The sequence below is a fragment of the Phyllostomus hastatus genome, unplaced genomic scaffold, assembly GCF_019186645.2.
Source record: "Phyllostomus hastatus isolate PE091 unplaced genomic scaffold, TTU_PhHast_1.1 phas_scaffold_78, whole genome shotgun sequence".
In the NCBI taxonomy this organism is placed as follows: Eukaryota; Metazoa; Chordata; class Mammalia; order Chiroptera; family Phyllostomidae; genus Phyllostomus; species Phyllostomus hastatus.
In genome coordinates, this window is record NW_025334041.1 from 54,500,275 (window position 1) to 54,524,695 (window position 24,421).

Below are 24,421 nucleotides of genomic sequence, written 5' to 3' on the forward strand. Positions count from 1 at the left end.
ATGGTTCCATATAAATTTTTGAAGTGTTTGTTCTACATCTGAGAAATAAGCCATTGGTACTTTAATAGGAATTGCATTGAATATGTAAATTGCTTTGGGTAGTATGGTCATTTTGATGATATTAATTCTTCCAATCTATGAACACGGTATATGTTTCCACTTGTTTGTGTCTTCCTTGATTTCTTTCCTCAGTGTCATGTAGTTTTCTGCATAAAGGTCTTTTACCTCTTTGGTTAGGTTTATTCCTAGGTATTTTCTTTTTCTTTTTGCTATTTCAAATGGGATTTTTTCTTGATTTCTGATTCTGCTGTTTCATTGTTGGTGTACAGAAAGGCCTTTGATTTCTAGATATTGACTTTGTATCCCACTGTTGTGCCAAATTCATTTATTAGCAGTCAAGCAGTTTTTTGGTGGAGTCTATAGGATTTTCTATGTACACTATCATGTCATCTGCAAACAGTGACAGTTTTGTTTCCTCCTTTCCAATTTGGATACCTTTAATTTCTTTTTCTTGTTTGATCACTGTGGCTAAAACTTCCAGTACTATATTGAATAGAAGTGTTGAAAGTGGACAGCCTTGTCTTATTCCTGATCTTAGTGGAAAAGATTTTAATTTTTGCCCATTGAGTATGATGTTGGCTGTAGGTATCTCATATATGGCCCTTATTATGGTGAGGAATGTTCCCTCTATTCCCACTTTGCTGAGGGTTTTTATCATAAATAGGTGCTGTACTTTATCAAATGCTTTTTCTGCATCTATTGATATGATCATGTGGTTTTTGTCTTTGCTTTTGTTTATGTGATGTATTACATTTACTGATTTGCGAATATTGTACCATCCTTGCATCCCTGGAATGAATCCCACTTGGTCATGGTGTATGTGCTTTTTAATGTACTGTTGGATGCGGTTTGTCAGTATTTTGTTGAGGATTTTAGCATCAATGTTCATCAGTGATATTGGCCTGAAGTTTTCTTTCTTTGTTGTGTCTTTATTTGGTTTTGGAATTAGGATGATGTTGGCCTCATAAAAAGAGTTTGGGAAACTCCCATCTTTTGGGATTTTTTGGAAGTCTGTGAAGGATAGGGGTTAGCTCTTCCTTAAATGCTTTGTAAAATTCTCCTGTGAAACCTTCTGGTCCAGGGCTTTTGTGTGTCAAAAGGTTTTTGATTACTGTTTCAATTTCTTTTGCTGTTATTGGTTTGTTCAGGCTTTTGGCTTCTTTTTCATTGAGTTTTGGAAGATTATATTCTTCTAGAAATATGTCCATTTCATCTATGTTTTCAAATTACTTGGCATGCAGTTCTTCATAGTAATTTCTTACAATCCTTTGTATTTCTTTGGTGTCAGTTGTAATCTTTCCTCTTTCATTTCTGATTGTGTTTATTTGCATCTTCTCTCTTTTTTTCTTGATGAGTCTGCTTAAAGGCTTGTCAATTTTGTTTATCTTTTCGAAGAACCACCTCTTGGATTCATTGATCGTTAGAATTGTGCTTTTAGTCTCTATGTCATTTAATTCTGCTCTGATCTTGGTTATTTCCTTCCTTCTGCTTGCTCTGGGCTGTCTTTGTTGTTATTCTTTGAGTTCTTGTAGACGTGTGGTTAGGTTGTTTGTTTGAAATGTTTCTAACTTTTTTAGGTGGGCCTGTATCGCCATGAACTTCCCTCTCAGGACTGCCTTCACTGTGTCCCATAAGTTTTTGGTTGTTGTGAGTTCATTTTGATTTCTTTCCAATAACTTTTTGATTTCTTCCCTAATATCATTCTTAACCCATTCATTGTTTAATAGCATGCTATTTAATCTCCATGATTTTGAGTGTTTTGGGTTTTTTCCTTGGGGTTGGTTTCTAGCTTCAGTCCCTTGTGATCTCAGAAAATACTTGGTATGATTTCAATTGTTTTGAAATTATTGAGGCTTGTTTTGTGTCCTATCATGTGGTCTACCTTTGAAAATCTTCTGTGTGCATTTGAAAAGAATGTGTATTTAGCTTCTTTTGGATGGAGGGCTATGTATATATCAGTAAAGCCCATTTTCTCTAGGGTATTGTTCAATGCCACTATTTCCTTGTTGACATTTTGTTTGGAAGATGTGTCCAGTTTTGATAGTGGGGTGTTAAAATCCCCTACAATAATTGTGTTGCTGTCAGTATCTTTCTTGAAGTCCTCTAAGATTTTCTTGATGTATTTGGGTGCTCCTATGTTGGGTGCATATATATTTACAATATCTATGTCTTCTTGGTGGATTGTTTCCTTCAGTATTATGAAGTGACATTCTGGGTCTCTCTTTATGACCCTTTTTTGGAAGTCTGTTTTGTCAGATATGAGTATTACTATCCTGGCTTTTTTTCCCCTGTCCATTTGCTTGGAAAATTTGTTTTCAGCCCTTCACTTTCAGCCTGTGCAGGTCTTTTATCCTGAGGTGGATCTCTTGTAGGCAGCATATGTGTGGGTAATGTTTTCTTATCCAATCAGCTTCTATGTCTTCTGGTTGGAGCATTTAATACATTTATATTGAAGGTTATTTTTGATAGGTACTTAATCATTGCCTTTTGTGTACTTGTGTTCCTCTCTCTCTCTCTCTCTCTCTCTCTCTCTCTCTCTCTCTCTCTCTCTCTCTCTCTCTCTTTCTCTCTCTCTTTTGCTTCCTTTCCTTATAGCAGGCCCCTTAGCATGTCTTACAGAGCTGGTTTGGTGGAGGTGTATTCTTTTAGACTTCTTTTGTCTGGGAATCTCCTTATTTGGTCTTCTATCTTGACTGAGAGCCTTGTTGGGTAAAGTAGCCTTGGCTGCAGACCTCTGGTTCTCATTACTTGGAATATTTCTTGCCATTCTCTTCCGGCTTGGAATGTTTCCATTGAGAAGACAGCTGTTAGCCTTATTGGGGTTCCCTTGTATGTTACTTCTTTTTTTCCCCTTGCTGCCTTTAATAGTCTCCCTTTGTCTTGAAATTTTGCCATTTTAATTATGATGTGTCTTGTTGTGGGCCTCTTTGGGTTCCTCTTGATTGGGACTCTCTGTATTTCCTGGATTTGTGTGACTTTTTCTGTCATCAAATTAGAGAAGTTTTCCATCATTACTTTTCAAATAGGTTTTCTATCCCTTGCTCTTCTTCTTCTCCTTCTGGTATCCCTATTTATGGATATTATTATGTTTCATAGTGTCTTGCATTTCTATTAATCTCTCTTCATTCTTTCTGAGCCTCTTTTCCTTTTCTTGTTCTTTCTGGGTGTTTTCTTCTACTCTGTCCTCTACCTCACTGATCCAGTCTTCTGCTTCATCGATCCTTCTTTTCATTCCTTGTACTGTATTCTTCAGTTCAGAAATTGTAGTCCTCATTTCCTCTTGGCCCTTGTTGAGAGTTTCTATTTCCTTTTTCATGTTGATGTAGTTTTCAGTGAGTTCATTGTAGCTTCCCTGTAGTTTCTGGTAGCTCATTGTGAGCTCATTGAGCTTCCTGATGATCATTGCTTTGAATTCAATATCTGATAGTTGACTCGCCTCAATTTCATTTAACATTCTTTCTGAGACTTCCTCCATTCCTTTCATTTGGGAATTGTTTCTTTGTCTTCCCTTTGTTTGTGAGACTCTTCTTTTTAGCCTCAGCTTCTTAAATTGATCTGTTCTGGCTCCCTGGGTTTGTGGTGTGAACTTCTGTAGTAGTATAGCAGTGAGTTTCAGTGGTGCAGTTTCCTTGATCTCCCAAGCTCACTGGTCTTGGGCTGTCATTTAAGTTGGCTTTGTGTTTGCCTTTGGATTTTGATTGTTGTTGAATCTTTCTTTGGTGGTTCCTTCCCACCAGCTGGTTAAATGAGGGTCACTCTGTCCACCACCTCTTGTATTTTGTTGTGCTGGTGAGGGAAGGTTGTGTTGTAGCTGGTTCTTCTGTGTGTAAAAGGTTTTAAGCATTCTCTTTTGCTCTTGTTCAGTTGTTTGTATTAGGTACTTACTGTCTCTACTGTTTAGTTGTATTTCCAGATAGGTCCTGGATTGAGGTTTGTGTGGTTACCACTCCCTCCTTCACCTTCTTCTGTTGTTGTCTGTTAGTGGTTCCTTTGTTGTTGGGTTTCCTCTTCCAGTGGGTATCCTGGTGTTCGCTGCCTCCACCTATTCTTTTTTTGTGATCAGTTGGAGGGGGAGGCAAAATGGTTTAAGACAGCAAGATAGTATTCTCTGATATTTACAGTAGCAGCCAGTAGAGAAGAGATAGGAGATCCTTTTGACTATGTATAGTGTCAACCATTATCTTCTACCCAGCTAGCTGATTTTTAGAAAGGATGGAAAGAAGACTCTTGTTGGGGAAGGAAGGATTGTGAGTTGGATCTAGAAAGCAGTGAGGTTGTGGGAGTTCAGATTCTAAAGTAAGGTGAGAGTAAAAGATAGTAAATAGGTGTAGTGTTTGAGAGAATATAGTTAACCACTATAGTATTAGAGTTCAGGAAACTTTGAAATGGGCTAAGTTCTGGGAGGGGTATTGTGAGGTCATTATAATTACATGGTACAGCAATTATTTACAATAATATTAGGTCAACAATCATATGACAGAATCTATGAGATCTAGGTAACAAGAACAGAGAGTACAGAACCTCGAGTAGGGTGCTAATGGGACACAGGTGAGTTAAAGGACAGTAGATTAGCAATACAGTATGGAAAGCAATATTAGGAGAAAACTGTCAGGTCATACAATATAACCAGCCTAGCAAAGCAGACTATACAAAAAGAAGAGGGATACAAAAATACTATTAAAAAAAGAGGTAAGAATATTGGAAAAATAATAATAATACAAATATGCAATAACTTGCAGGTTCTCTGTAATAGCAGAGTGAAATTTGTTTTAGTGTCCCAGCTATTATGATATCCCTTCTTTGGGTTCAACTTTGGTCTTTTCACAGATCCAGGGTTTTGTCTCACTTGTAGGTATTTTTAAAAAATAACAATAAATAAGGCAGATGAAGGAAGGAAGAAGAGATAAAATTGGAGGAAAGAAAGGAGGAAGGAATAAAACAAGAAAGCAGGAAAGAGAAGAAAAAGAAATTAAAAGAGAATAAAAACAATAAAAATTTAAAAATTAAGAATTGTTAAAAAAAAATAGAATCAATTTAAAAAGTCTCTTGGTTTCAAAGTGGCCAAACCGGTTTTTCCGCTCTTGCTGGCTGCAGCAGACTGAGGGGTGGTTGGTATGGCTTTTCTTCCTTGGTTAGCGGGCGCACACTGTCTGGGAAGCTAACATGGCTCCTCAGCCCTGCACCCTGGGTGTGGGAATCAGGCCTTTCCCCAGGGTTACTGCTGTGGACTGGGGCGAAGGGCTACTCTCCCCGTGTGCCCATGCCTGTGTGCCCTTGGTTGGGTGGCAGGGAGGCTGGAGCGATTGATCACTTTAGGAGAATTCCCCAAACAGTGTCTGTCTATTCACTCCTTCCTCTTGAGAAATTCCTCCTGTTCAAGCCTGCCACTCCACACAGTGGCCTGGCTTTTCCTGCCGCCAAACTCTCCAGCCAGACCAGTGACTGTGGGGACCAGGGCCTGCTGCGCAACCCAGCCCCTCCTGTGTCCACAGCCTCCAAAGGTGCTCACAGCCCTTGTGTGTTTGCTAGCACCTGGATTCCTCCCAGTGCCGCTCAGACCCTCTTTGGCTGGGGAGGGAGCAGTTGTCCTGGCTCTCTCCCAAGAATTCTGTGGCAAACCCAGCATCGGGCACTGGGCCTGGGGCTGCAGCCCCCAGACCACACGCTTGTCCCTGGGACCCTACTGTGTTGCAGCACTCTTCTTAGGGTTCAGTTTTTCGGTTCCACCACATTCCTTGGTCCCTTATTTTCACATATGCTGAAGTATGTTGGTTGCTTGCTTCTCTACTCCATAGATTGGTCAGGATTTTCTCCCCTGAGCAGAGGGAAGCCAAATCTGCTCCTTCCTTCCCATCTTAGATTGAGGATATTTCTTCCACCATTTTGTAACCATAGAGGTGGAGCTCTGAGCCTGAGGGTCTTTGTTCTGAGGGCCTACAAGGTGAATAACTACTGCTTTTCCCCTGTTCTTAAATGATTTCCCCTGGAGAGAATGGGCCAGAGAGACCTCATATAGAATTGTTCTCACTATAATGGAAAAAAGTTTGTCTTTGAACTGAGCCAACCTGGATTCAAATCCCATGGGTGTAGTTACATTTAAGGGCAGTGTTACCCCAGGTGAATTTCTCTGTCTTAGTGCTTCAGTTTAAATGCCTGTAAAGTGGAGAAAGAAACATACCTACATGTTCTGAGAGTTCAAGGAGTGTATTTAAGAGCAAAGTGTATTGCCTTTTATTCAACATAGTACTGGAAGTCCTAGCCACAGAAATCAGACAGGAAGAAGAAATAAAGATATCCAAATTGGAAAAGAAGATGTAAAACTGTTGTTATTTGGAGATGGCATAAGGCTATATAGAGAACCCAAAAGATTCCACCAAAAATTACTGAAACTGATAAATAAATTCAGTAAAGCAGTAAAATACACAATAAATAGCTAAATTGTTTTTGCATTTTTATATACCAATAATGAACTCTCAAAAAGTGAAACTAAGAAAATAATCTTGGATGGAAGATGGTGGCGAGATAGGTGGGAGAAGAATCCACTTCTCTCTGCGCACAGGTGAAACACCTAGCCGATCTTTGGAGGAAAAGAGTGAATAGTCAATGGTACAACAGCATGTATAAAGATTGGAGACCCAAAATTGTACAAGACTTTAAAAAATCAGAGAGCAAGGGGAGTGCTTTAGGTTAATAAGGTCCCTGGGACCAACACAGGGACAAGCACGGGGCCAGGGTGGAAGCAGCCCCAGGTCCAGTGCCCGTGGGGTCTGCCACAGGATTCTTGGGAGAGAGCCAGGTCAATGGCTCCCTCCCCTGCCAAACAAGGTTTGAGCAGCACCAGGAGGGGCCTGGATGTTTGAAGTCATGGGGTGGGGGTAGGACAAAGTGGCAAACACACAGGGGCTGTGTGCACCCACTGAGACTGTAGACACCAGCTAGGAAGAGTTGGGCAGTGACAGACCCAGACCTGGTCATTCCCTGGTCTGGTTGGAGAGTTGGGCTGTGTGAGAGGCCACGCACTTGTTTGGAATGGCAGGCTGGAAAAGAAGGAATTTTTCAAAAAGAAAAAGAGAGAAAAGAGGCACTCAGCAGCTGTTTGGAGAATTCTCCCACAGCAACTGCCTCTGCCTCCAGTGCCCTTATCCCTGTTAAGTCTAGTGCTCAGGTCCACAGCCCTGGGGACAGCAAGCACTTGACCCCTCAGCTTGGGGACTGCCTGTCCCACCCCAGCAGCAGAGGCTGAGTACTCAGGCCCACAGCCCTGGGATGGAGTGCGCCTGACCTCACTACCCAGGGACACCTCACACCTGGCCCTGCAGGGTCAACTGGTTCTCTAAGAGGAAGGTAGAGATGACATCACAGAGGAGAACTGCAGGGCTCAGGGAGCCAGCAATCTTCAGAAAGACTTAACCCAGTGGGGGATGATGAACTACCCTGAAGGGAATCTGAGAGTCCCTGCATCTAGGACAGCAAAGGGCGAGAAGGTGATGTGTAAGTTTCCCTTAATTGGTGCACCTCAAGGACAGCCCAACTGGTGTACTGAAGGCATAGGCTGGATGCAGAAGGGCACTGGGGGCCCTGCAGCAAACTGAGGAATTTGACCAGAGGCTGGGCAACTGCAAAGAGTGTTGCTGAGGAAGGGAGAAAATCTAAACCATTCCCCGCCAGCCTGCTATAGCCAGGAAGACCAGCAGAACTGGCTTGACTGGTTTAAAGCCAGCAGAAGGCTCTTTAAAAAAATAAATTCCTTCTTCTCTTTCCTTCTTTCTTTTTTATTCCTTCTTCATTCTTTCCTTCTTTTCCTTTTTCATTCCTTCTTCCTTCCTTCCTTATGTTTTTTAATCCCCACAAGTGGGACAATAAAACCTAGAGCTGTGAAAATATCAGAGTTAGACCCAAAGAGGAGTCACCCCAACAACTGAGACAATGAGACAAATTTCACTTTGCTACTACAGAGAACTTGCAAGTTATTGTATGTTTGTATTATTATTATTTTTTCATTATTCTTACATCTTTTATTTTATTAGTACTTTTGTATTTCTCTTCTTTCTATTTAGTCTTTTTCTCTTGGTTTGTTAAGTTGCATTGTTTGACTGGTTTCCCTTGTTCTCTCTTTCATAGCGTATTTTTAATTTTGCATCTTTCACTTAATTTGTGTTCCAATAGAACACTACTCTAGGTCTTGTATTTCCCATTCTTGTTATTCAGATCACATAGGTTCTGTCGTATGATTGTTGCTCCATTACTATTGTAAATAATTGCTGTTCCATAGAATTATAAATATGACACAGCAGCCCTCTCAGATCTTAGCTCACTTCAGTATTTCCTAAATTTTATTCTGTTGTGGTTAACTCTTTTCTATCATATACTACATCTATTTTATATCCTTTACTCTTGCTTTACCTAATAACCTGACCTTCCACAAGTTCACTGCTTTCTAGATCCAACTCATAATCCTGCCCCCTCCCCAACAAGAGTCTTATCTTTTTTCCACCCTTTATAAAAAGTGACTACTTGGGTGAAATATCACGGTTAACATTACACACATCCAAAGGATCTCCAATCTCTTGTCTATGGGTTGGTACTTTAAATACCATAGAACACACTCCCAAAATGTAAAATGTTTTGCCTTCCCCCTCCAACTGATCATAAAAAGAAACCAGGTGGGAGCTGTGAACACCAGGACAGAAAAGGAAACCCACCGACAAAGGAACCTCCAACAGATAACAGCAGAAGAAGGTGAAGGTGAGAGTGGAAGCTATACTAACCTCAACCCAGGACTGATGTGGAAATACAACTAAATGGTGGAGAAATTACCGAGAACAAAAAACTGAACAAGAGCAAAAGAGAAGCCTAAAAAAGGCATACACATCAAAAGAATCATTTTGAATACAACCTGCCCACACCTGCACAACAGAACACAAGACATGGTGGATGGAGCGACCTTCTGTTAGCCAGTTGTAGGAAAGGGCCCACCAAAGAAAGACCCAAAAACAATCAAAACCCAAAGACATACAGAAAGCCAACACAAATGACAACCCAAGATCAGTGAGCTCAGGAGACCAAGGAGATGATGGCACCATTGAATCTCACAAGTCTTCTACCATAGAGGTTCACACCATAAAAACAGAACAGATCAGAACAGATCAGTTTCAAAAGCAGAGGCTAACAAGAGTCTTACAAAAAATGGGAAGACAAAGAAACAATTCCCAATGAAAGGAATGGAGGAAGCCTCAGAAAGAATGTTAAATGAAATTAAGGCAAGTCAACCATCAGATATTGAATTCAAAGCAATGATTATCAGGAAGCTAAATGAAGTCACAGAGAACTACCAAAAACTACAGGAAAACTACAATGAACTCACTGCAAACTATATCAATATGAAAAAGGAAACAGAAACTATCAACAAGGGCCAAGAGGAAATGAAGAATACAATTCTGAACTGAAGAACACAGTACAAGGAATCAAAAGCAGGATCGATGAAGAAGAGGATCAGATCAGTGAGCTGGAGAACAAGGTAGAATAAAAACACCCAGAATGAACAAGAAAAGGAAAAGAAGCTCAAAAAGAATGAAGAGGCATTAAGGGGAAATGCAAGACAACATGAAACAATATATGAAACATAATAATATCCATAAAATAGGGGTACCAGAAGGAGAAGAAGGAGAGCAAGGGATAGAAAACCTGTTTGAAAAAGTAATGATGGAAAACTTCCCTAATTTGGTGAGATAAAAAATCACACAAATCCAGGAAACACAGAGAGTCCCAATCAAGAGGGACCAAAAGAGGCCCACTGCAAGACACATCATAGTTAAAATGGCAAAATTCCAAGAAAAAGAGAATCTTAAAGGCAGCAAGGGAAAACAGGAAATAGCATACAAGGGAACCCCAATAAGATTAGCAGCTGACTTCTCAATGGAAAAGCTCCAAGCCAGAAGAGAATGGCAAGAAATATTCCTAGTAATGAAAACCAGAGGCCTGCAACCAGGATTACTTCATCCAACAAGGCTCTCAGTTAAAATGGAAGGCCAAATAAGGAGCTTCCAGACAAAAGAATCTTAAAGAATATACCTCCTCCAAACCAGCTTGGCAAAAGATGCTAAAAGGTCTGTTTTCAGAAAAGGAAAAAAGAAGAGTGAGAGCGAGAAGAACACATAAGAAAAAACAGCAATGATGAGTACCTCTTAATAATAATCTTAAATGTAAATGGATTAAATGCTCCAATCAAAAGACATAGAATAGCTGAATGGATAAGAAAGCATGACCCACACATACGCTGCCTACGAGAAACCCACCTCAGAACAAAAGATCTACACAGATTGAAAGTGAAGGACTAGAAACAAATGTTCCAAGCAAATGAACAGGAAATAAAGGCCGGGGTAGCAACACATATATCAGATAAAATAGACTTCAAAAAAGAGGACCATAATAAGAGACCAAGAAGATCACTTCATAATACACAAGGGAAGGATCCATCAAGAAAACATAAACATTGTAAATATATATGCACCCAACATAGGAGCACCCAAATACATAAAGAACATCTTAGAGGACTTCAAGAAAGATATTGACAGCAACACAATTATACTAGGGGACTAGAACAACCCACTATGAAAAATGGAAGGATCTCTCAAACAAAATATCAACAAAGATATTGCAGCATTGAACAATGCCCTGGATCAAATGGATTTAACTGCTATATATAGAGAGCCTTTCATCCCAAAGAAGCTAAATACACATTCTTTTCAAATGCACATGGGACATTTTCAAAGAGAGACCACATGATAGGACACAAAACAAGCCTTAATAAATTCAAGAAAATTCAAATCATATCAAACATTTTCTCTGACCATAAGGGACTGAACTAGAAACCAACCTCAGGAAAAAAAACTCAAAGCAACTCAAACTCATGAAGATTAAATAGTATGCTATTAAACAATGAGTGGGTAAAGAATGAGATTAGGAAAGAAATGAAAAAGTTTCTGGAAACAAATGAAAATGAACTCACAACAACCAAAAACTTATGGGACACAGCAAAGGCAGTCCTGTGAGGAAAGTTCATAGCAATACAGGCCTACCTAAAAAAGAGAAACATTTCAAACAAACAACCTAACCCTACGTCTGCAAGAACTTGAGGAACAACAACAAAGACAGCCTAGAGTAAGCAGAAGGAAGGAAATAACCAAGATCAGCACAGAATTAAATGACATAGACTAAAAGTACACATCTAAGGGTCAATAAATCCAGGAGCCAGTTCTTTGAAAAAAATAAACAAAATCAACAAGCCTTTAAGCAGACTCATCAAGAAAAAAACAGAGAGGAGCCTAATAAACACAATCAGAAACGAAAGAGGAGAGATTACAACTGACATCACAGAAATACAAAGGATTGTAAGAAATTACTATGAGGAACTATATGCCATGAAATTTGAAAACCTATGTGAAGTGGACAAATTTCTAGAAAAGTATAATCTTCCAAAACTGAATGAAGAAGAATCAGAAAGCCTGAACAGACCAATAACATTTGATGAAATTGAAACAGTAATCAAAAACCTTCTGACACACAAAAGCCCTGGACCAGAAGGTTTCACAGGAGAATTTTACAAAGCATTTAAGGAAAGCTAACCCTTATCCTTCACAGATTATTCCAAAAATTCAAGAAGATGGAAGACACCCAAACTCTTTTAATGAAGCCAGCATCATCCTAATCCCAAAACCAGATAAAGACACAACAAAGAAAGAAAACATCAGGCCAATATTACTGATAAATATAGACACTAATATCCCCCCAAATATTGGAAAACCACATGCAGTGCTATGTTAAAAAGATCATACACCATGATCAAGTGGGATCCATCCCAGTGGTGTAGGGATGGTACAATATTCACAATCAATAAATGTATACATTACAAAAGGAAAGACAAAAAACACATGATCATAACAATAGATGGGGAAAAGCATTTGATAAGGTACAGAATCTATTTATGATAAAAACACTCAGCAAAGTGGGAGTAGAGGGAGCATTCCTCAACATAATAAAGGCCATATATGAGACACCTACAGCCAACATCATAATTAATGCACAAAAACTTAGAGCTTTCCCACTAAGATCAGGAACAAGGCAAGGATGCCCACCTTCACCACTCCTATTCACCATAGTATTGGAAATCCTAGACACTGCAATTAGACTCATTGCAGAGAAAAAGAAATAAAAGGTATCCAAAAAGGAAAGGAGGAAGTAAAACTGTCATTGTTTGCAGATGGCATGATAGTGCACATCGAAAATCCTATAGACTCCACCAGAAAACTACTTGACTTAATAAATAAATTTGGCAAAATAGCAGGATACAAAGTCAATACTCAATAATCTGAGGCATTTTTGTACACCAACAATGAAATATCAGAAACAGAAATCAGGAAAAAAAAACATGTAATAGAGCAACAAGAAAAATAATATAGCTAGGAGTAAACCTAACCAAGGAGGTAAACGACCGGTACTCAGAAAACTATACAACACTAAATAAAGAAATTAAGGAAAACAAAAACAAATGGAAGCATATACCATGTTCATGGATTTGAAGAATTAACAGCATCAAAATTACCACACTACCCAAAACCATTTATAGATTCAATGCAATCCCTATTAAAGCATGAATGACATATTTCACCGATATAGAACAAAGAGTTCAGAAATATATATGGAACCATAATGACCCAGAATAGCTGCAGCAATTTTGAGAAAGAAGGACAATGAAGGAGGGATCACAATACATGACACAAAACTATACTACAAGGCTACTGTAATCAGAGCAACCTGGTACTGGTGTAAGAACAGACACATAGCCCAATAAAACAGAACAGAGATCCCAGAAATAAACCCAAGTCTCTATGGTCAATTAATATTTGACAAAGGGGGCAGAAGCATAAAATGGAGTAAAAATAACCTCTTCAACAAATGGCATCAGGAGATATGGACAGCTACATGCAAAAAAGTGAAACTCGATCACCAACTTACACCATACACACACAAAAATTCAAGGTGGATAAAAAAACTTAAATATAAGTTGTGACACCATAAAAGTCCTAGAGGAAAACATCAGCAGGAAAACCTCAGATACTCCACACAGCAACATCTTGACAGATATGTCCCCTAAAGCAGGGGACATAAAGGAAAGAATAAACAAATGGGACCTCATCAAATTAAAAAGCTTCTGCCTGGCTAAAGAAAACAGCATTAAAATGAAAGGGGAGCCAAACATATGGGAAAACATACTTGCCAATGATACCTTGGACAAAGGTTTGATCTTCAAAATATGTAAAGAACTCACATGAGTCCATTTCAGGAAGACAAAAACCCTAATTAAAAAATGGGCAAAAGACTTAAACAGACACTTCTCCAAGGAGGACATTCAGGAGGCCCAGAGACTATGAAAAAATGCTTAGCATCAATAGCCATCAGAGAGATGCAAATTAAAACCACAATGAGATACCACTTCGAACCCATGAGAACAGCCATCATAAGCAAAGCAACAAACAAGTGTTGGAGAGGATGTGGAGCAAAGGGGACCCTAGTGCACTGTTGGTGGGAATGCAGGCTGGTGCAGCCACTGTAGAAAACAATATGGAATTTCCTCAGAAAACTAAAAATGGAATTACCTTTTGACCCAGTAATTCCACTGCTGGGATTACACCCTAAGAACCCTGAAAGAGGAATCCAAAAGAACCTGTGCACCCCAATGTTCATAGCAGCATGATTTACAGTAGCCAAGTGATGGAAGCAACCTATGTGCCCATCAGTAAATGAGTGGATCAAAAACTATGGTACATTCACACAGTGGAATTCTACTCAGCGGAGAAAAAGAAAGAGCTCCTACCCTTTACGACAGTGTGGATGAAAATGGAAAGCATTATGCTAACTGAAATAAGCCAAGCAGTGAGGGACAAATACTATATAATTTCACCTTTAAGTGGAACATACTCTACAAAAGAAAAAAGCAAACAAAATATAACCAGAGACATTGAAGTTGAGAACAATCTAGCAATAGCCAGAGGGGAGGGGGGAGGGGACAATGGTGCAAGGGTTCTCAGGAACTACTATAAAGGACACATGGACAAAACCAAGGTTTTGGGTGGAGGCAAGGGAGGGTGGTGGGTTTGGCTTCGGTGGGGAGAGTGGTATGGGGAAACTTCAGACAACTCTAATTGAACAACACTAAAATAATAAAAAAAATAATCTCATTTATAAGCACATAAAAATACCTAGGAATAAATTGAACCAAGGAGGTTAAACACCTATACTCAGAAAATTATGATACTGTAGGAAGAATTCCTGAAGATACAAATAAATGGAAGCATATACCATATTTATGGATAGGAAAAACTAACATTGTTAAAATGTCCCTACTACCTAAAGTGATATGTAGATTCCAATAATTTCTATCAAAATACCAATGTAAAAAGCTTCTACACAACAACAAGAACAAAATACACACACACACACACACATGCATATATATATCAACACAACGAAATGGGAACCCACTGTATTGGAGAACATATTTGCCAGTGATATATTTGAGAAAGGGTTAATTTCCAAAGTATATAAAAAATTTATAAAACTCAACACCAGGAAGACTAAAAGCCCAACAAAAAATGGGCAAAGGACCTGAATAGACACTTCTCCAAAGAAGAGAACATACAATATGGCAAATATACATATAAAAAATGTTCATCACTAATTGTCAGAGAGATGAAAATTAAATCCACAGTGGGATATCAACTCACACCTGTCAGAATGGCTACCATCAACAAATTAACAAAGAACAAAAACTTAGTGCACTGTTGGTGGGGATGCAGACTAGTGTAGCCACTCTGGAAAAAAGAATTTCCTAAAAAAATTAAAATAAACCTGCCTTTTGACCTAGTGGTCCCACTTCTTGGAATATATCCTAAGAATCCCAAAACACCGTTAGAAAGAATATATGCACACCTATGTTCATAACACCATTATTTACAATATCCAACAAGATCTGTAAAGAGTACAACTGCCCTTCAGGAGATGAATGAATAAAAAAGATGTAGTACATTTACATAATATATTATTACACAGCTGTAAAAAAGAAGGAAATCTTAGTTTTATGACAGTGTGAATGGACCTGGGGATCATTGTGCTAAGTGAAATAAGCCAGTTAGAGAAAGACAAGTACAATATGGTCTCTCTTGTATGTGGATTCTAATAATCAAAATCAACTGATTAATAAAATAGGAACAGAGTCATGGATACATGCACCAGACTGACAGCTGTCAGAAGGGTGGGACAAGGGGGTACTGGATAAAAGAAGGTGAAGGGATCAGCCAAAGAACATATATGAATAACCCATAGACAGAGACAACAGTGTGGTGTTGGTTAGAGGGAATGGAGGTTGAGGGTTGGGTGGTGGTGGACAAAGGGGTGGAAAATGGGTACATCTGCAATAGTGTGAACAATAAAAAGAAAATTCAAAAATACCAATGGTGTATTTTACAGAACTGGAACAAATAATGCGCAAATTTATATGGGAACACAAAAAATACCCTAAATAGCCACAGCAATGTTAAGAAAGAAAAACAAAGTTGGAGGAATCATACTACCTAAAGTTGAACTATACTACAGGGCCATATTAATCAAAACAGTCTGGTAATGGCATAGAAACAGGCATATATAGATCAGTAGAACAGAAGAGAGAGCCCGGAAATAAACCCATGCCTATATGGTCAATTAATATTTCACAAAGGAGACAATGACATACAATGAGTAAAGAAAGTCTATTTAATAAATGGCATTGAGAAAAAAACTGAAAGTAAGTCACTTTTTCACTCCATATACAAGAATAAACTCAAAATGGATTAAAAACTTAAAAGTAAGAGCCAATATCATAAAAATTTTAGAAGAAAATATAGTTAGTAAAGCCTCAGACATCTCTCATAGTAAAATTTTTTTCTGATATATCTCCTTGTGCAAGGGAAACAAAAGAAGAAATTAACAAATGGGATTATGTCAAACTAAAAAGTTTATGCACAGCAAAGCAAACCATCAACAGAATGAAAAGAAAATCCACTGAATGGGAGAGCACATTTGCTAATGATATATCTGATAATAGGCTAATATCCAAAATTTACAAAGAATGCCTACAAATGAACACTAAAAAATAAACACCAAATAATTCAATTATAAAATGAGCAGAGAACCTGAATAGACACTTCTCCAAAGAGTGCATACAGATGGTTAACACATATATGAAAAGGTACTCAATGCCACTAGTCATCATAGAAACAAAATTAAAATAATGAGGTATCACTTCACACTTGTCATAATGGCTATCATCAATAAATCAACAAACAACAAGTATTGGTGAAGATGTAAAAAAAGGGGCACCCTCATGTACTGTTGGTGAGAATATAGATTGGTGAGCTACTGTGAAAAACAGTGTGAGTGTTCCTTTAAAAATTAAAACTGGAACTGCCTTATGATCCAGCTATTTCACTTCTGAAGATTTATTTGAGACATCCAAAACACTAATTTGAAAGGATGTATGCACCCCTTTATTTATTGCAGCAATATTTATAATAGCCAACCTATGGAAGCAATGCAACTGCCCACCAATACCAAAAAGCTGGGGTACATATGTACAATGAAATGTTATTCAGCCATAAAAAAGAACAGCGTCTTACTATTTGTATCAGGTATTATGCTAAGCAAAACAAATCAGTCAGAAAGTTACAAGCTTCTGAGTTCCTGCCAACGTGAAGGTGTAGGTAGAAACCTTTTGCTTCCTTGTACAACCAAAAGGAGGATAACAGCCAATCTAAAACCAACAACCAACCAAAAGCACCAGAAAGTCAAACTTCATGGAACTCCAACAACTAAGGAATTAAAGAAAAAATCAACTAGAATAACCATACCAGTAAAGTGGTGGACCACGTTGGCTGACTCCAAAAACCATGGTAAGGGTGTGGGGATGCTGCTGAGCTCAGCGGGCTGCACTGGAGGGGCTGACTTAAGGGGAAAACTGAAACTCAGAGGTGGCTGTGGACTACAGCAGTTACAGCTGTGAGCAGGTGAGCTGCACTATTCCCTCTCTGGCCCATCCCCAATAGGCAGAGCTGGTCAGTTGTGGGTGCAGGGTGGATGGGGGATAAAGGGGGAAAATTGGGAAAATTATAATAGCATAATCAATAAAAAATACTTAAAAAAGAAAATTACAAATATCATATGATTTTTCTTAGATGTGGAATCTAAAGAATAATATAAATGACCAAACAAAACAGAATCAGACTCATAGATACAGAGAACAAACTGATGGATGACAGAGGGGAGGGGGCTTAAAAGACTGGGTGAAAAGGTGAAGGGATTGAGAAGTAATGATTGGTAGTTACAAGTAATCAAGAGGATGTAAAATACAGCATAGAAAAATATAGTCTATAATATTGTAACAAAGAGGTAAGGTGTTATTTGGGTACTGAAATATCAGGGAGAACACTTTATAAAATATGATTTTCTAATTATTATGCTGTACACCTGAAACTAGTACAAAATAATAGTGAATGTAAACTATAATTGATTTTTTAAATTTAAATTATTATATTGTTCAATTACAGTTGTCCCTATTTTCTTCCCACCCCTCCCTCCCACCCCCCCCCCTTGCTTCCACCACCCCCCCCCCTTGGTTTTGTTCCTATGTCCTTTATAGTAGTTCCTGAAAACCCTTCTTCCCACTGTCTCCTCCTCCCTCCCCTCTGGCTATTGTTAGATTGTTCTTAACTTCAATGACTATGGTTATATTTTGTTTGCTTTTTTCTTTTGTTCATTATGTTACAATTAAAGGTGAGATCATATGGTATTTGTCTCTCATGCCTGGCTTATTTCACTTAGAATAATGCTTTCCAGTTCCATCCATGCTGTCACAAAGGGTAGGAGATCTTTTCTGCCGCATAGTATTCCATTGTGTAAATGTACCATAGTTTTTTGAATCCTTCATTTACTAATGGGTTCTTAGGTGAAATATTTTTTTAAAAAAAGCAAGAGTTTTGCAAGATTCGGGAGTTGTGAGAGAGCTAGAGAGACAAAGGTGTAGAGGAATAAGGAGTGAGAGAGTGAGGTGACAAAGGGACAGAATTAGAAGGAATCAGGGCCTGAGGATATTGTTAAAATGCAGATTCTGATTCCAGAGCGATTGGCTGAAGCTTGAGTTCCTGTGTTTCTAAGTAGCCCTTGCCTCTGCTTTTACTGATCTGCTGGCTTGTGCACCACTTGTGTAGAAAGGTTCTATATCACAAATAAAAATGAGTTACCTCATAACTCTTATTTTTATTCCCTAGAAGTTCTTCCTACTATCCATTAAATGGCAAGTTTGGCTATGTCCAATGTTCTATATGTTGTGTTTGCTCATTACATAGAGGAAAAAGCTTAATTCTGTCAGTCAAAAGGAATGCTTATTCTGTGTAGCTTAACTGGAAACTCCTTTATAAATGGAGTTGAGCTCATAAATCAGAAAGCATAGGTAAAGTTAAGGCATGGGTAGAGGGCTTCTGGGAAAGGTAGGAGGGAAATTAAGAGATCTGGGAGTCACCAATTCTCACCATTGTTGGATGTTCACATCTCACTGCACAGAAAACAGCTCCATCTTCATTTACTTTTATGAGTCCCAGGAGGTCAAATTACTCTTTAGGTAGAAGCTAGGTAACTTGTTTTACATTGGCAAGAATATTACATGTGGCCAGAATCCAATCACAGTGTTCTGTACATTTGAGATGTAATTGAAGAACAATAGATTCTCAGGCAGAAGAACTAGATGTCATTCAGAGATCTGAAATTACCTGCTCAGTTCCTTAGACAAGCTTCCAAACGTGGCTGAGACTCAGATTTTTCATCTGTAAAATGAAGACTATCAAATAGCACAAGCTTTATAACAACCCTATTATAAAAAACAAGGGAGAAAATATACAAAAGAACTTTGAAAAAAACCAATCAAATAGAACATTATAGAATTGTAAAGGATTGCAGGGACAAGAGTTCTAAGGCAGCTTAGCAATTTCCCAAATGTAAAATTATATCTAAGACCCTAAAACCCAATTTGACAGGAACTAAATATACCTGAGGAAGGAGCAATACAGAAAGAAAGGTATATAAGCTGTCCAGGAAATAGGTCATGAACCATGATGTTTCACATGGTATAGTCATCCTTGCCTCCAAGTTTGGGAAACTGGTCAGGTGAGAGGTAGCCAAAGATGGACTCCAAATTGTAGACCAGATGGCCCCCTGGAGGTGTGCAGTATCCATTTAGCTTGAAGGTAAACAGATCCCATTGCTTCAGTAAAGAACATTTGGTAAGAGGATGGAATCTAGTTTTTTTCCATATTGTTGATAGTAAAATGAGAATACCCACAAAAATTAAATGTAAGAATGGAAAAAACAAAGAAAGTATCCACTTCTCTCCTTCCCCAAAGAGCTGTACTCATTCAGGCAAGCCTGCCAATTTCCTAATGTTTTCCTTTTCTAATTCCATGAGCTAAATGAACAAATTCATACCCTTGTTCTGAAGATATTGGAGCATATGCTCTAGATAGGTTTCTTGATGTTTTTGGAAGAATCAGGAGTAACTTAGAACTACCTGGAAAACTGAGTAAGTGATCTGGAATTTGGCCAGAGGAGAACACAGAAGGTAGGTATTGGTCTTTTTGTGTCTTAGTTTCCATGGTTCCAAAATCAGATGTTCTCTTACAGTTCATCAACAGCATGATTCTGATGGGTAATGAAATTGAGGATATAGTGAAGGGTACACAAGCTCATCCCTTGGGCTGGGAACAGAAATGATTAGAAAGTCAAAGAATCAGCTCTATTTGCTCAAAGAATGAATGACTCTTTCATTTAGCCATTGGATTCTGCCTAAATGTTATCTTCTAGGTGTTAACTTGGTTAATTATCCCAAGACAAGTACACATATCCCCCTTAAACTACCTGTGTAACTCAGCATTTGCCATTTTTCTTATTTATTTTTTCAGTTTTCTCTTTTCAATCACTGTAGCAAAAGTTTCATAAAAGTATGATTTATTACTTAGCATTTTATTCCTATTACCAAGCATGACCTGAAAATAACAAGGGCTAAATAAATATCTCTGAATGAATGATACTCTGATATCTATGTCACTGAACACTTTCCTAACTTTATAGTTCTAAGGTTATTCTTGTGCTTTTTTCTTTCTTTTTTACCCCCTTCAATATTTTCCTTAGCTTAATTCCCCTCTCATAATCACCATTAAAGTTTTCCCATAAAATAATTTGTGTTCCTATTCACGGAGAGCTTAAAAACCTGTAGTTCTTTATGACAACAGCGTCCTGGAAACATAACCATTGGGCACAAGAGAAACCAACAATTGTACTTAGAGTTAAACATTTCTCAACCTCCTTCATGCAGGTTGCTTCCTTTGTGAAATGCACTTCTCCAGCTATGTTTCTCTCCAGGACATTTATGTAAAGGGACTAGGTCAGTAAGTCATAAAATTATTTTCCTGGTGATATATGTAAGAGACAAACAGTATGACTAATGTTCTCACACCAAGTTGTACAGTGATTTCTAAGTGGCAAGAAACATGTTTCTCTAGTTTGAGAAATTTTTCTCAGACAGGAAAATATTTTTGGAAAATGTCTGTCATATAGTAAGCTCTAAAAATTATTGGAAAGAATAATTATGGATGAAATTCCCCTGAATGTGTTCTTTACTCTTCTTATGTTGGTGACTTGATATGGGGATTTATGGTAGAGTTAACTACATGTTCATACTTTATTTCTCCAAAGTCCAGCTGTCCCTCTGTAGTCTATGTCTTCCTGTGCATAAAACATTCCCTTTGCATCTGGAGACTCAAAGAAAAGACCCCATCAGTCTGCACATGAAATTTGCAGCACTCAGCTTTTGCACCTGTGGATTGAGAGATCTGGAGTATATTTGTGTTTTCTGGTCACTGTTGGAGTAGTGACATTTAACCTTTAAAAAGCAGTGGTTTGCTTAGAGCCTGTTCTTAGTCTTTTTAAAATCATGTACATAGTGCCAGAGCCAGACACCTCTGCCTACCAAAGGCTGAAGGAATGTGCCTTGAAGCCAAGTCTTGACAGAATTCCAAAGCTGGGGAGTCAGTGGGACAGGGTGATCACCTCAGGGTCCATGCCAACTTTCTGTCCTGCATTTTACCAATTCTGTGTTTTGGATTTTAGCCAATATGAGAGGTCTTTTGTGCCAAGAATGACCATAACAAGTGGGTTGGAGTTTCCACTGGAGATTAATTTAAATGTTCCACCTTCCTTTAGCTCCTCATTTAGTTAGAGTGTATGTGATGTTTCTTGATGCAGCCCCAGGTTTTCCAAGCCTCTGTTTACTGAGGGAAGGAGCGAGCAGGGGCCAAGCTATTCTCTGTCATTTCTCAGTTTATAGTCACATGTAATCAATCATCAGATGAATGGGGACTTACAAAAAAGCAATTGAACTAGCAAAGAACTACTCCCAAATGTCAATGTGATGAGTAAAATACAGAATGAAAGTGGACAAGACAGCAAGATCTTTCTCCCTGCCTCACTTTCTGCAGATGCCTAATTCAGTTTAACAACTCAAGGCTGGGACATCCCTGAATTACACAGCTGGCATCCCATTAAAATCCGGCACCTCAAACCTTTATGTGGTTCATGGACTTTACCTTAAACTACCTGTCCCCACCAGACAGACTCTCCCATTGCTCACAGCATTTTTTTTTGTTTTTTTTTTTCATATTCTATATCCTGAGGGCAACATTCTCCCAGCAACTGACTTTTCTTATTTAATCAACTCTTTCCCACTACTTCCTCCAACACATTGAATCTGTCCTCAAGTCTTGCTGATTTTGCTTCCTGCCCATTCATATTCACTTCTATTGCCATTGTGCTTGTGTAAATCCTACCATCTCTCACCTGGACCATCACAGCAGTCTTCTGTTTACCCTCCTACAATCTTGTTCTCTACCCCAGCCCCACTCTCAATCCTACTCTTTATGTTGAGTCAGCACCATGGATCTATCATATGGATCTAACCTTGCTGTATCCTAACATTCTAATCTGTGATCCATTCAGACAGTTTATGGTCTGACAACCACCTCCACACACACCCCAAACTGCATCAGGACTTCATGCTTCTGTCCTTGTTTTGTATGTTTCCTGGGCATTCCCAAGGAAATTGGGAATTTGCTTCACTAACAATTACTTCTCCAGACTTGAATAAGGTTGTATTTTCTAGAAGTCTGCTCAAATGCATTACCTTGGGTCCCATATTTTTTTCTCACTCTGTTCATAAGTTTCGATGTTGTTTTGAAATTATTTGATAGCATTTCCTCCCTAAACTCTCAGTTCTTTGAGAGTAGGATTGCACCTAAAATGCCTAGCCCAATTCCTGGAACATAGAAGGTACTAAATACATTTTTGTCAAACAAAATGATTAACTTCACTTTCTCCTCAAACCAGTTTTCTTGTTATTGATCTCTGGACTTGCTTTATTTTCTGTCTTGACAGTGGTATAGACTGTCCCTATAGTGATGCTGCCTATCATACCATGGTAAACAACCCATCAAATGCTGATTATTATTCTTAGGGGATCTTTCAGTGCTCCTGGAATCCAGCCCTGGGACCTTTCAGTGGCCTCTCTGCAGTTCTTAGAAGGTTTTTCAATGAGGATTTAATTCCTGAATGACTTTAAAACTAGGTATGGTGAGTTGAGTATATGTAATCACTATTAAGTTAAAAATTCATCCCAGAACATAGACAAAGAAATATAGGGTTAAGTGAAAGAGGTCACAACCTATAGGTACAAAAGGCTGATTCTCTTATTTGGAAATGTCAGTAACCCTAGTAGCCAATTGGCACGTAATTAGCATTTTCTTCTGAATTCAGACTGCATATAAACATTGCCTAGGAAGCTTCTAGAAATGCTGATGTTCAAGTACACCTCAGAGATTTTGTTTTAATTGGTCAGGGTAGAGTCTTAAGTATTGGTGACTCTTGGAAAGTACCCCAACTCCAAAAGCTTGAGAAGGGTTGGTTTACAAAGAGCTTGCCCCATGAGGTTCTTTGTAGCCAGAGCAAATCTTGTCCATGTGTTTCAAATGACAGTGGATTTAACAAATGTTTAGATGATCTCTCTTTAGTTCAGCTTCAAAGGATTCTTCAACTTATAACTTCACTATGAGAGGAATTTGTTGAAACTGATTGGGGAAAAAAGCACTACAAAAGGATCACATTTATGTCTTTGTAACAGTTAATTTAAGCACCAATGGGCACTTAAACATTTAAATAAATACCTGAAAGAAATATATTACATGTATTCCTCCACAGAATGTGGAATGACAGGCACTGTTGTGCTGTGACTTGCTGAAGTGACACACTTTTAACTTTATCTCAGATTTATGGAAAGCCTGGAGATTAGCCCTCAGAAATTTAGGTAGAAGGATGTCTTAAAGTCATGCCACTTAAGTTTACAAAGGCCAAGGAGAGGGCTCCCTGATAGTCTCTCCCATTGCTCACACTATTGTTGTTCTTGTTGTTGTTTTTAATCATTGCTCAAGTAGAGTTTTCTGCCCTCCACTCCCATTCCAGCCCACCCACCCATCCCTCCCCACTTCCTGCCCATTGCCATCCCCCTGTAGTTGTTGTCCATGTGTCCTCTAAATATGTTCCTGAAAACCATTCCCCTTTTCCCCTTAAATTCCCTCTTCTCTCCTCTCTGGTCACTGTCAGCCTGTCCTCTATTTCAGTGTCTTTGACTATATTTTGTTTGTTTCTTTGTTTTGTTGATTAGGTTCCTGTTAAAGGTGAGATCATATGGTATTTGTCTTTCACCGCCTGGCTTATTTTACTGAGCATAGTGCTTTCCAGTTCCATCCATGTTGTCACAAAGGGTAGGAGTTCCTTCTTTCTTTCTGCTGCATAGAATTCCATTGTGTAGATGTAAAATAGTTTTTTGATCCATTCATTTACTGATAGGTTCTAGGTTGCTTCCAGCAGTTAGCTATTGTAAATTGTGAACATAGAGCAAAAAGGTTCTTTTGGATTGGTGTTTCAGGGTTCTTAGGATATAATCCTAGCAGTGGAATTGCTGGGTCAAAAGGCAGATCCATTTTTAGTTTTCTAAGGAAATTCCATACTGTTTTCCATAGTGGTTGTACCAGTCTGCAATTCCACAAACAGTGTACTAGGGTCCCTTTTTCTCCACGACCTCTCCAATACTTGTTGTTTGTTGCTTTATTTATGATGGCCCTTCTGACTGGCATGAAGTGGTATCTCATTGTGGTTTTAATTTGCATCTCTCTGA